General features: G+C 45.5%; 1 pseudogene; it reads left to right on the forward strand.

Moving 5' to 3' along the window:
- The window catches only part of LOC123131978 (uncharacterized), a 62699-nt pseudogene that overhangs the window by 47241 nt on the left and 723 nt on the right, over positions 1–14735 (forward strand).

Consider the following 14735-nt stretch of genomic DNA (forward strand, 5'->3'; position numbering starts at 1 on the left):
CACCATTAAAATCCGTTGAGACGACGCCTTATGAACTATGGTTTGGCAAGAAACCAAAGTTGTCGTTTCTGAAAGTTTGGGGCTGCGATCCTTATGTGAAAAAGCTTCAACCTGATAAGCTCGAACCCAAATCGGAAAAATGTGTCTTCATAGGATACCCGAAGGAAACTGTTGGGTACACCTTCTATCACAGATTCGAAGGCAAGACATTTGTTGCTAAGAATGGATCCTTTCTAGAGAAGGAGTTTCTCTCGAAAGAAGTGAGTGGGAGGAAAGTAGAACTTGATGAGGTAACTGTACCTGCTCCCTTATTGGAAAGTAGTACATCACAGAAACCGGTTTCTATGACACCTACACCAATTAGTGAGGAAGCTAATGATGATGATCATGAAACTTCAGAACAAGTTACTACTAAACCTCGTAGATCAACCAGAGTAAGATCCGCACCAGAGTGGTACGGTAATCCTATTCTAGAAGTCATGCTACTAGATCATGATGAACCTACGAACTATGAAGAAGCGATGGTGAGCCCAGATTCCGCAAAATGGCTTGAAGCCATGAAATCTGAGATGGGATCCATGTATGAGAACAAAGTGTGGACTTTGGTTGACTTGCCCAATGATCGGCAAGCAATTGAGAATAAATGGATCTTCAAGAAGAAGACTGACTCTGACGGTAATGTTACTGTCTACAAAGCTCGACTTGTCGCAAAAGGTTTTCGACAAGTTCAAGGGATTGACTACGATGAGACCTTCTCACCCGTAGCGATGCTTAAGTCTGTCCGAATCATGTTAGCAATTGCCGCATTTTATGATTATGAAATTTGGCAGATGGATGTCAAAACTACATTCCTGAATGGATTTCTGGAAGAAGAGTTGTATATGATGCAGCCGGAAGGTTTTGTCGATCCAAAGGGAGCTAACAAAGTGTGCAAGCTCCGGTGATCCATTTATGGACTGGTGCAAGCATCTCGGAGTTGGAATAAACGCTTTGATAGTGTGATCAAAGCATTTGGTTTTATACAGACTTTTGGAGAAGCCTGTATTTACAAGAAAGTGAGTGGGAGCTCTGTAGCATTTCTGATATTATATGTGGATGACATATTGCTAATCGGAAATGATATAGAATTTCTGGATAGCATAAAGGGATACTTGAATAAAAGTTTTTCCATGGAAGACCTCGGTGAAGCTGCTTACATATTGGGCATTAAGATCTATAGAGATAGATTAAGACGCTTAATTGGACTTTCACAAAGCACATACCTTGACAAAGTTTTGAAGAAGTTCAAAATGGATCAAGCAAAGAAAGGATTCTTACCTGTGTTACAAGGTGTGAAGTTGAGTAAGACTCAATGCCCGACCACTGCAGAAGATAGAGAGAAAATGAAAGATGTTCCCTATGATTCAGCCATAGGCTCTATCATGTATGCAATGCTGTGTACCAGACCTGATGTGTGCCTTGCTATAAGTCTAGCAGGGAGGTACCAAAGTAATCCAGGAGTGGATCACTGGACAGCGGTCAAGAACATCCTGAAATACCTAAAAAGGACTAAGGATATGTTTCTCGTATATGGAGGTGACAAAGAGCTCATCGTAAATGGTTACATTGATGCAAGCTTTGACACTGATCCGGACGATTCTAATCACAAATCGGATACATATTTACGTTAAACGGTGGAGCTGTCAGTTGGTGCAGTTCTAAACAAAGCGTCATGGCGGGATCTACATGTGAAGCGGAGTACATAGCTGCTTCGAAAGCAGCAAACGAAGGAGTCTGGATGAAGGAGTTCATATCCGATCTAGGTGTCATACCTAGTGCATCAGGTCCAATGAAAATCTTTTGTGACAATACTGGTGCAATTGCCTTGGCAAAGGAATCCAGATTTCACAAGAGAACCAAACACATCAAGAGACGCTTCAATTCCATCCGGGATCTAGTCCAGGTGGGAGACATAGAGATTTGCAAGATACATACGGATCAAAATGTAGCAGACCCATTGACTAAGCCTCTTCCACGAGCAAAACATGATCATCACCAAGGCTCCATGGGTGTTAGAATCATTACTGTGTAATCTAGATTATTGACTCTAGTGCAAGTGGGAGACTGAAGGAAATATGCCCTAGAGGCAATAATAAAGTTATTATTTATTTCCTTATATGATGATAAATGTTTATTATTCATGCTAGAATTGTATTAACCGGAAACATAATACTTGTGTGAATACATAGACAAACAAAGTGTCACTAGTATGCCTCTACTTGACTAGCTCGTTAATCGAAGATGGTTATGTTTCCTAACCATAGACATGAGTTGTCATTTGATTAACGGGATCACATCATTAGGAGAATGATGTGATTGACATGACCCATTCCATTAGCTTAGCACCCGATCGTTTAGTATGTTGCTATTGCTTTCTTCATGACTTATACATGTTCCTATGACTATGAGATTATGCAACTCCCGTTTACCGGAGGAACACTTTGTGTGCTACCAAACGTCACAACGTAACTGGGTGATTATAAAGGTGCTCTACAGGTGTCTCCAAAGGGACATGTTGGGTTGGCGTATTTCGAGATTAGGATTTGTCACTCCGATTGTCGGAGAGGTATCTCTGGGCCCTCTCGGTAATGCACATCACTTAAGCCTTGCAAGCAATGCAACTAATAAGTTAGTTGCAAGATTATGTATTACAGAACGAGTAAAGAGACTTGCCGGTAACGAGATTGAACTAGGTATTGAGATACCGACGATCGAATCTCGGGCAAGTAACATACCGATGACAAAGGGAGCAAACGTATGTTGTTATGCGGTATGACCGATAAAGATCTTCGTAGAATATGTAGGAGCCAATATGAGCATCCAGGTTCCGCTATTGGTTATTGACCGGAGACGTGTCTCGATCATGTCTACATTGTTCTCGAACCCATAGGGTCCACACGCTTAACGTTACGATGACAGTTTCATTATGAGTTTATATATTTTGATGTACCGAAGGTTGTTCGGAGTCCCGGATGTGATCACGGACTTGACAAGGAGTCTCGAAATGGTCGAGACATAAAGATCGATATATTGGACGACTATATTTGGACACCGGAAAGGTTTCGGGTGAGATTAGGACAATACCAGATCACCGGGAGGCTATCGGAACCCCCCCGGAAGGTATATGGGCCTTATTGGGCCTTAGTGGAAAGGAGGGGAAAGGAGCAAGGGAGGGGGTGTGCCCCCCCAAGCCCAATCCGAATTGGGAGGGGGGCAGGCCCCCCTTTCCTTCCTCCCTCCTTCCTCTTCCTTCCCTCTCCTACTCCTAATAGGAAAAAGGGGAGTCCTACTCCTGGTGGGAGTTGGACTCCCCCCTAGGGCGCGCCAACCTCCTTGGCCGGCCCCCTCCTCCACTCCTTTATATACGGGGGCAGGGGGGCACCCCATAGACATAATAGTTGATCATTGATCTCTTAGCCGTGTGCGGTGCCCCCTCCACCATAGTCCTCGATAATATTGTAGCGGTGCTTAGGCGAAGCTCTGCGACGGTAAAACATCAAGATCGTCACCACGCCGTCGTGCTGACGGGACTCATCCCCGACACTTTGCTAGATCGGAGTCCGGGGATCGTCATCGAGCTAAACGTGTGCTAGAACTCGGAGGTGCCGTAGTTTCGGTGCTTGATCGGTCGGGCCGTGAAGACGTACGACTACATCAACCGCGTTGTGCTAATGCTTCCGCTTCCGGTCTACGAGGGTACGTAGACAAAACTCTCCCCTCTCGTTGCTATGTATCACCATGATCTTGCGTGTGCGTAGGAAAATTTTCAAAATTACTACGTTCCCCAACAGTGAAAACTTTTGAGTTCACACGGTTTAGAGAAGGCATATGTTCAACCCATAGGGGCTTCTTAGAAACATATACCACAAGTTTCAAGAGTAAATATCACCAGCTCGAAAGTAGAGCAAGGTTGAGAAAGTAGATGATACAATTTACCAAAGGCATTATGTATCCGAGGGAAGGCTTACAAGGTTATTGAATATGAAGGACACTGTCGGATAAAATCCATTAAAGGATCTGCCAGTCCATAACAGAGCTGATGTGAGCATCGACACACAACCAGAGGAAGTAATAATGCAAAGGTATTGGATTATGGAAATAACTGACTAATCCAGAGCTCAAATGCAAAGGAATTATGATTTTCAAATCAAGGGATCAGAAGCAATGTTCTGATTAGGGATGGATAAGTTGAATAGCCTTAGGGGTACAATCGACGACAATTGGATTTGTTGAGAACCAGCTCATGTTTAAAATGACGTCTGAGCCAGGAAGATAATTTAAAAGGATCAACTGATGATTGCGTGCATTCGCACTCATGTTGAATCAAAGGGATCAAAATGACAGTGCCTAAGGATACTAACGAATATTGCCAGACATATGGAAAGCAAACATCATGCAAGCAGACAAGTATTGTAGAGCAATAAGCTACTAAGGATTTTTGGAGGATTGAATAGTATTTCGATGACCATTGTGAAACACATGAACAACTGGGGGATGAGTGGATACTCGATAAGTGTGAGAATTATCCGTAGGGGTACTCAGGTGACAAAGAACACCAAGGCAGTAAGCTCAAAGGATTATCGAAACAACGATGAGTATTTCAGGGTATCTTGTAATAACAAGACCAACTGAGAATAAAAGTAAGTTCGACAGGTGTAAGTATTTATCCATAGGGAATTTTCGGTGGTAGGGAATTGCAAAAGCAACAGGCACACGGTCTCGAGAAAATATCGGAGAGTATTGTCAGAATCTTCTGTTGAAGCAGTCGATCCTCCGTAATGAAAGGGTTCTCCGGCAGGAAGTGGTAACGAGAACCTAGAATTAGATTTTAGCAAAATCATTTATCCCGAATAGAAGAGAGATCAGAGTCCCAGAGTATAGATCGAGGAATAAAAGATCCTAATAACACCCGATGGCGACGTGGGCCCAAGGACCGCACAACCAAGTTAGTAAAACAATTTTTATCGACTAGACTCAACTTCGGCCAAGGAGTGTGGAAGGGGGATTCCTACAGGCAGCCGGCTCTGATACCAACTTGTGCCGCCGCCGATTTGACCGTACACTAATCATACACGCAAACGTGTACGATCAAGACCAGGGACTCACGAGAAGATATCACAACACAACTCTACAAATAAAATAAGTCATACAAGCATCATATTATAAGCCAGGGGCCTCGAGGGCTCGAATACAAGAGCTCGATCGTAGACGAGTCAGCGAAAGCAACAATATCTGAGTACAGACATAAGTTAAACAAGTTTGCCTTAAGAAGGCTAGCACAAACTGGGATACAGATCGAAAGAGGCGCATGCCTCCTGCCTGGGATCCTCCTAAACTCCTCCTGGTCATCGTCAGCGGGCTGCACGTAGTAGTAGGCACCTCCCGAGTAGTAGTAGTCGTCATCAACGGTGGCGTCTGGCTCCTGGACTCCAACGGCTGGTTGCAGCAATCGGATATAGGAAAGGGGAAAAGGGGGAGAAAAGCAACCGTGAGTACTCATCCAAAGTACTCGCAAGCAAGGAGCTACACTACATATGTATGCATTGGTATCAAATGGAATAAGGGTATCATATGTGGACTGAACTACAGAATGCCGGAATAAGATGGGGATAACTAGTCCTGTCGAAGACTACGCTTCTGGTAACCTCCATCTTGCAGCAGGAGAAGAGAGTAGATGGTAAGTTCCACCAAGTAGCATCGCATAGCATAATCCTAACCGATGATCCTCCCCTCGTCGCCCTGTGAGAGAGCGACCACCAGTTGTATCTGGCACTTGGAAGGGTGTGTTTTATTAAGTATCCGGTTCTAGTTGTCATAAGGTCAAGGTACAACTCCAAGTCATCCTGTTACCGAAGATCACGGCTATTCGAATAGATTAACTTCCCTGCAGGGGTGCACCACATAACCCAACACGCTCGATGCCATTTGTCCGGACACATTTTCCTGGGTCATGCCCAGCCTCGGAAGATCAACACGTCGCAGCCCTACCTAGGCACAACAGAGAGGTCAGCACGCCGGTCTAAATCCTATGGCGCAGGGGTCTGGGCCCATCGCCCATTGCACACCTGCACGTTGCGTACGCGGCCGGTGAGTAGACCTAGCCTCCCTTATACAAGAGTAGGCATTCCAGTCCAACCCGGCGCGCGCCGCTGAGTCGCTGACGTCATGAAGGTTTCGGCTGATACCACGACGTCGAGTGCCCATAACTGTCCCCGCATAGATGGTTAGTGTGTATAGGCCAGTAGCCAGACTCAGATCAAATACCAAGATCTCGTTAAACGTGTTATTTTGAAATAACCGCGAAAGCCGACCAGGGCCAGGCCCACCTCTCTCCTAGGTGGTCTCAACCTGCCCTGTTGCTTCGCCACAAAGATCCACTCAGAGGGCCGTCGGGACAAACGTCCTTTTGGACCCAATCCGTGAATCACTCGCGGGTACTCCTACGAGCCAAGCCGTCTTTAGTCACCACAAGTATCATATATTATGTATATATATATACCCGTGATCAACTCCCGAGTGATCACGGCCCGATAGTATAGCATGGCAGACGGACAAGAATGTATGGCCACTGATGATAAACTAGCATCATATACTAAGCATTAGGATTGCAGGTAAAGGTAACAACAGTAGTAGCAAGGACATGCTATGCATCAGGATAGGATTAACGGAAAGCAGTAACATGCTACACTACTCTAATGCAAGCAGTATAGAGAGTAGATTAGGCGATATCTGGTGATCAAGGGGGGGGGGCTTGCCTGGTTGCTCTGGCAAGTAAGGGTCGTCAACAACGTAGTCGGACGAGGCACCAGCAGCAGCGTCAGCCTCGTAGTCTACCAGAGAGAAGAGGGGGAAGAAACAATGAATACAATGCAAACAGATGCATAATGATGCATGACATGACAAGTAGCGGTGTTAGGGGTGCCCTAACGCGGTATGAGGTGACACCGGTGAAGGGGGGAAACATCCGAGAAAATATCCCCGGTGTTTTGCTTTTTCGGACAGAAGAATCGGAGGGGGAAAGTTGCGTGTTCACAATGCTAGGGATGCGTGGCAGACGAACGAGCTATGTATCCGAGTTCGTCTCGTCGTTCTGAGCAACTTTCATGTACAAAGTATTTTCATCGGAGTTACAATTTATTTTACATTAAATTTCGAAGTTTTAAACATTTTCTAAAATTATTATTTTATTTAATTCAAAATTCAAATAAATACTAAATGCTATGGGTACACAGAGAAGTGTACCCATGGGTGTAATGTGTGGCTGACAATGGGTCAAGGTAAAAGTCAACAGTGCATAGTCAGCAGCTGACTCAGTCTACGTTGACTAGTCAACATGGTCAAAGGGCCCGCATGTCATGGACTGGTGTTAAACTATTTTAACCAATTGGTTCTATTTAGAAGTGGGACCCATATGTCAGTGGGACATGTGTTCAAATTATTTTAGTAAACAATTTACCTAGTGGGGGCCCATGTAATAGACTCAAAATGGGGTGTGTTAGTACTAGAGAGGGCTTAGTCCCTAATCTAATCAGGGCCGGTCTCCATGGCAATTGCCCAGCCGGTCACACACACACAGAACACCCATGGTGCTCTTGACCATGGTCAAGGCCATGGCCAGCAATAGCAGCTACAGCGAGAGCAGGTAGCAGCGGCAACCAGCGGCAATACCAAAGAGCAGCAACTGCGGCAAGAGTAGCAGCGGTCGGAGCATGGTGTTTATGGCGGATCAGTTGCAGCTCGAGGGTGAGCAAAAGGAGCATCTAGGAAGCAGCTATAGGTCACTACAGGCACGACGGAAGACACTGGGAGGCTCAGAGAGCTCGGCAACGAGAGGCACGTCGTCCACGGCGACGGCGAGATTCGGCGCTTGCGGGGAGCGGTGATACTGTTAGAATATAGAGTTGTAATCTCAACCTCCTTCCTTCTCTTGTATTCTACCCAAACTCTTTCTGTCATAACCTTGTATGTCAAGCCAGGCTTGGACCACGCATCAATATAAACTACCACGCGGCTCCCTCGATGGAGTAGGAACGCTTCATATCTTTCATGGTATCAGAGCCACCTCTTCTCATACATCTAGCCACAATCCAAAACCCTAGAAACCACACATCATCGTCTCCATGGCTTCCTCCGCCGGCGTCTCCCTCAACCTTGGATTGCCGCCGTCTGAGAAGCTCGCAAGAGGTAATTTCATCCTCTGGAAGACGCAGGTCCTCCCAGCCCTGCGAGGCGCGCAGGTGACGGGGCTCCTGGACAACACCGATGCCGCTCCACCCAAGATGGTGGAGATCACGAAGGCAGACAAGACCACGGCCCTAGAGCCGAATCCCCTATACGGACCCTGGATCGCCAAAGATCAGCAGGTTCTATCATACCTTCTCAATTCCATGTCTCCAGAAATTCTTGCACAAGTTGTTGGGAAAGATTCCACCTTTGAGCTCTGGACAACGGTGACAAATCTCTTCGCCTCACAATCTCAGTCTCGGATTACTAATCTGAGAATCGCCATCACCAATACCAAGAAGGGCTCGATGTCAAGCTCGGCGTATATGGCGAAGATGAAAAGTCTTGGGGATGAACTAGCTGCTGCAGGTCGTCCCGTATCTGATCCGGAGATGGTGGACTATATTCTGGCCGGACTGGACCGCGACTACGACCCCGTGGTGGCGGCGATCGGCGCTGTCAAAAACATCATCACAGCCGACGATCTTTTTGCCCAGATTGCTGCCTTTGATCAAAGGATGGAGATGCTAGGCGACTCATCTTCAGGCGGGTTCTATTCATCCGCTAATGCGGTCTACAGAGGCCGTGGCCAGTCCCGTGGCAGATCTCGCGGGCGTGGAGGAAGAGGCCGTGGCCGTGGTGATCGTGGTGACCGCGGTGACCGACAGTCGTCTTCCTCCAATGGAGGCGGCGGATTTAGAGGCCGTCCTCGACAGCAACAGCAACAGCAGGCTCGTGAGCAACAGCATGACTATCCAGAATGTCAGATATGCTACAGACACCATCCAGGAGGTGCACGAGTTTGCTGGTGGCGTTATGAAGAAAACGACCAGGAAGAAAAGCAGGTGCATGCAGTCTCCTATGGCGTGGACACCAACTGGTACGCCGACAGTGCAGCAACAAACCACATCACAGGTGAACTTGACAAGTTGACGATGCGGGAGAAGTACAATGGAGGCGACCAAATTCGCACGGCAAGCGGTTCTGGTATGGATATCACACACATTGGTAGTTCAATTGTTAAAACCCCCGTGAAAAATTTACACTTGACCAATGTCTTGCATGTTCCTCAAACCTCTAAAAATCTTGTTTCCGTTTATCGATTCACTCTTGATAACAATGTTCTTATTGAATTCTATCCTTATTTTTTCTTGGTTAAGGACTTGAAAACAAGGAGAGTCATTCTTAGAGGACGGTGCGTGGGAGGACTCTACCCACTCATATCATTATCATCATCATCATCTTCATGGTCCAATAAACAAGCAAATATTGTCACCAAGCTATCTACATCAAGGTGGCATAGTCGTTTAGGTCATCCATCTTCAGTCATAGTTAGATATGTTCTTAGCAAAAATAAACTCTCTTATGAGCCTAGTAGTGAGCTAGTTTGTGATCAGTGTCAACAAGCAAAAAGTCATCAATTACCTTACCCAATTTCTACTAGTGTGTCTACTGCCCCTTTACAACTTATCTTTTCAGATGTATGGGGGCCAGCTCCTATTTCAGTTGGTAGATTTTCCTATTATGTAAGTTTTATTGATGACTATAGTAAATTTACTTGGATTTATCTGTTGAAAAAGCGATCTGATGTATTCCAAGTTTTCCTCAATTTCCAAAATCTTGTTGAACGCAAACTGAACTCTAAAATCATTGCTATGCAAAGTGACTGGGGTGGTGAGTATGAAAAACTAAACTCTTTCTTTCAAAAGCTTGGCATATCACACCATGTATCTTGTCCTCATGCTCACCAACAAAATGGATCCGCTGAAAGAAAGCACCGTCACATAGTTGATATGGGGCTTGCCTTGTTAGCAAATGCTTCCATGCCGCTTAAATTTTGGGATGAAGCATTCTTAACTGCTACATATCTCATCAACTTGCTTCCAAGTAAAGTTATCAAATTTGAAACACCCATTACACGACTTCTTGGTGTCACACCCAACTATACATCTCTTCGTATTTTTGGTTGTGCCTGTTGGCCCAATCTTAGGCCTTACAACACACGCAAACTCGCTTTCCGCTCAAAACGGTGTGTCTTTTTAGGCTATAGCCCCATGCATAAAGGGGTCAAGTGCCTTGATGTTCCTACTGGTCGGGTGTATATATCCAGAGATGTTGTATTTGATGAGTCCGTGTTTCCCTTTGCATCCCTTCATCCTAATGCTGGTGCACTTCTCCGCAAAGAAATTCTTCTTCTTCCTTCACATCTTCGGTCTTTTGATCATGGGGGCGACAACAATTGTACTAACCAATGTGATGATATTCCTGCTGGTACTGGTCTTTCTCTTATGCCTGTGCAGGTCCCTGGAGAAAACGGTGCTCAAAATGACCAAGATCTCGAAAATATGGCTGGTTTTGATCCTATATTTCATGCTGAGGAAGGAGACGAAGCTGGCACAGATGACGAAGAAGATCTGGCGGCGCCTGCCACCCCTGCACGCGCGCAGATCTCGGATCACGCGACCGCATCCGCCTCGGATCAAGCCCCTAATGGCTCCAATCCTGGATCCAGGGCGGGCCACTCCCGTGCTGCCACGTCAGCTTCAGGCGGGACCAGCAGCGGGGCCGAATCCCCCTCGCCCCGCGCGCCAGCGTCAGGCGGGACCAGCGGCGGGACCAGATCCTCCCCCCACCACGCGCGCCTCCAGTCGCGGTCGGGTGGCGGATCCTCTGCGCCAGTGCCTGCAGAAGGGGCAGCCACACCAGAAGCCACAGGATCCCCTGCGCATATGACAACAAATCAGTCCACTGCATCAGCATATTCTCCTGGATCTTCTGTGGCAAGTATACCAGCGGTGCAGCGAGAGGTTTCTTCACGTGTTATGACCCGGCTACAGAAAGGTATACAGAATCCTAAAATTAGGAAAGATGGAACTATACCATATGGAATGTTGTGTATTTCAGGAGAACCAACATCGTTGAAGAATGCACTTGATGATCCTAAATGGAAAAAGGCAATGGATGAGGAGTATTCTGCGCTCATGAGGAATAAGACTTGGCATCTTGTACCAAATCAGAGAGGTAAAAATATTATTGATTGCAAATGGGTGTATAGAATTAAGAAGAAGGCAGATGGCTCCATTGACAGATATAAGGCACTTCTATTTGCAAAGGGCTTTAAGCAACGTTATGGCATTGACTATGAGGACACCTTTAGTCCCGTTGTGAAAGCTGCAACTATCAGACTTGTGTTAGCCATTGCTGTATCCAGAGGATGGAGTTTAAGGCAGCTAGATGTACAGAATGCGTTTCTGCACGGTGTTCTGGAAGAGGAAGTGTTTATGAGACAACCACCTGGGTATGAGAGTAAGAAATTGCCACAGTATGTCTGCAAGCTTGATAAAGCACTCTATGGTCTAAAGCAAGCACCCAGAGCATGGTATTCCAGATTGAGCTCACAGTTAAAATATCTTGGCTTTGTTGCTTCCAAGGCTGACACATCCTTGTTTATTTACAACAAGGCAGGAGTAGTCATTTTTGTGCTTATATATGTTGATGATATCATAGTTGCAAGTTCTTCACAAAATGCTACTAATGCTCTTTTGCATGATTTGAGCTCAGAGTTTGCCTTGAAGGACCTAGGTGATTTGCATTTCTTCTTGGGTATTGAAGTCAAGAAAACTCAAGATGGTATTGTGTTAAATCAGGAAAAAAATATTCTTGAGCTTCTGTCTCGCATGGGGATGAAAAATTGCAAGCCAATGCCTACACCTTTATCCTCCTCAGAAAGTCTCTCAGCATATGAGGGTGAGCCACTTCAAGAGGAGGAGAGTACAAGGTATAGGAGTACTGTGGGAGCACTACAATATTTAACTCTCACACGTCCAGATATCTCATTTGCTGTCAACAAGGTTTGTCAATATCTTCATGCACCTACTTCTGCACATTGGTCAGCTGTCAAGAGGATTGTGAGATATGTGAAACATACTATGGGAATAGGACTTCATTTCAAACGGTCTAATTCTTCTCTTGTGAGTGCATTCTCTGATGCTGACTGGGCAGGATGTAGTGATGACAGAAGATCAACTGGAGGTTTTGCAGTGTTATTTGGATCTAATCTTATCTCCTGGAGTGCTAGAAAGCAAGCTACTGTGTCACGCTCAAGTACAGAAGCTGAATACAAGTCTTTGGCTAATGCAACTGCTGAGATCATTTGGGTTGAATCACTTCTTGAGGAATTGGGAATCAAGAAGAATCGTATCTCATGTTTATGGTGTGATAATTTGGGAGCAACATATCTGTCTGCAAATCCAGTGTTCCATGCCAGGACAAAGCGCATAGAAATTGATTTTCACTTTGTACGAGAAAGGGTTGCGGCAAGGAAACTTGAGATTCGATTTATTCCTTCTAAGGATCAAGTGGCTGACGGTTTTACAAAAGCACTACCAGCAAGACCATTTGAAGAATTCAAGAGTAATCTTAACTTAGGTTAGTTGAGATTAAGGGAGGGTGTTAGAATATAGAGTTGTAATCTCAACCTCCTTCCTTCTCTTGTATTCTACCCAAACTCTTTCTGTCATAACCTTGTACGTCAAGCCAGGCTTCGACCACGCATCAATATAAACTACCACGCGGCTCCCTCGATGGAGTAGGAACGCTTCATATCTTTCAGATACATCATGGAATCGACGGGGAAATTAGGGGGAATCGCCGAGGAGCTCACCGCGGGGCACAAGAAAGGCCGGTGGAAGGTTAGGAGCGGCTGACGGCGGCGAATTTGACGAGGATGTCCGGCGGCGTCCGAGGAAGAAGATGAAGCGGGCGGCGGCGTTGGAGTTCTACAGCGTCAATCTGGTGGTGTAGACGAAGTAGAGGAGTACGTCCGTCTTCCTGCACATCTTCTCAGGCGACAGCAAGCGTGCTGGCCGCGGCTACGATGATGGCCATGGCGGGCAGCCGCTCGGGCACGAACAAAAACGATGATGGCGGCACAAGAGGGTGAGATGAGGGGGGCTAGGGTTCGCGTACGGGGTCAAGGAGGGCCTTATAGACGCCAGGGTGGGGCTAGATGTTCGGCACGTGGCCATCCATGGCCACGGACGATGGCGCGGCGTCCACCCAGCCTCTGATGAACAGAGAGGTTGGGGACGAGCTCCAGGTGGGCTGGGCCTTGCCTGTTCACATCAAGGCCGGTGCATAGTAGGTTAGTTTCTGTTTACTTTCTTTTTATTTATTTCTATTTTCATTTTAATCTTCAATAGTAAAATAGTGTTATAAAATATGAAACTTGTACCTTAATTACTATTGCAATTCAGGCCAGAGAAACAATTAGTTTGGTACAATAATAAAATAGGTTTGTATTTTTTTATTATTTAAAAGCATTTAATAATGGTTTTAGCCCCTGTTTTATTCATTTAAGGGCATTTATTCACTTTGTAAAAATATTGGTTCAGCACTGTAATTATCTATGAATTATTTCTCACATTTTTCACATTTTAGTTTTGACATTTGAAAATCCTTATTGTTTGACTTTATTTTAAAGTTAAAATTTGAATCGGTAATAACCAACCTGGGACTAGCAACAGTAAAAATGAAGACATGTCACCATTAGCATGGTATTACTGTAGCTTAATTATCCGGGCGTCATATGTATTAGGAAAAATTGATCTCTGTTGTCAAAATACATACCTAGAGAACAAAACCTAGACCCTCACCGTCCCCTCTGCCGCTAGGTCAAAGTAGATCGGCTGGTTGTCGTTGGCAGACGCGTAATAACCATCACTGCTTACCAATGCAGCCGTGCTCGAGGAAGCATTGATCGGTCCGAGCTTTCAAACGGTTTGTGGGTGCCTATGACCTAGCGTGGCAATGCATCACAAATCACACAGCCAAAATAAATAAAATATGATTTATAACACTACAAGATGAGAACTGAGAGGGATTAGTAAAGGTATATTAACCTTGGTCAATTCGTTGGCTGCAGTCTTAAGAATTGGCGAGAGGATCAGCCTGCGTTGCCGTATGAACCGAATCGCGGGCAGGGATAGTAGAGGCGGTAGGCGGGTAGGCGAGACGGGCACACGACGGCAGCGGCGTATCACTAATCCACCCACGCACGCGCTAATGACGAGAGGGAATTTCCAGCACCCAGGAGACCTTAGGGCATGTACAATGGTGCTATCTTAGGAGTGCCACGTAGGATAAATGATGTGGTAGAGGAGAGAGAACTCATAAGAGAAGGCTTGTCTTCTCTTATTTAAGATAAGACAAGAGATGATCTCTTAGCACAATATGTCTCACCACATTTTTAGAAATTGCTAGTTATTGAAGATAAGGCTAAGAGATGACCCATTGTAGACATTTTTTTGTCATCTCTAAATTAAATGTAAAACTTAAGATAAGACTATCTTATCAACCATTGTACATGCCCTTAGCAGAGGCCATACGCCAAATCAGGCCTTGCAATGTACTTGCACACAAACAACTTTTACGTGGGCTTTCACATAGGCCTGGTTTCCTTTTCTTTTTTCATA

Source organism: Triticum aestivum, chromosome 6A (genome assembly GCF_018294505.1).
Source record: "Triticum aestivum cultivar Chinese Spring chromosome 6A, IWGSC CS RefSeq v2.1, whole genome shotgun sequence".
NCBI lineage: Eukaryota > Viridiplantae > Streptophyta > Magnoliopsida > Poales > Poaceae > Triticum > Triticum aestivum.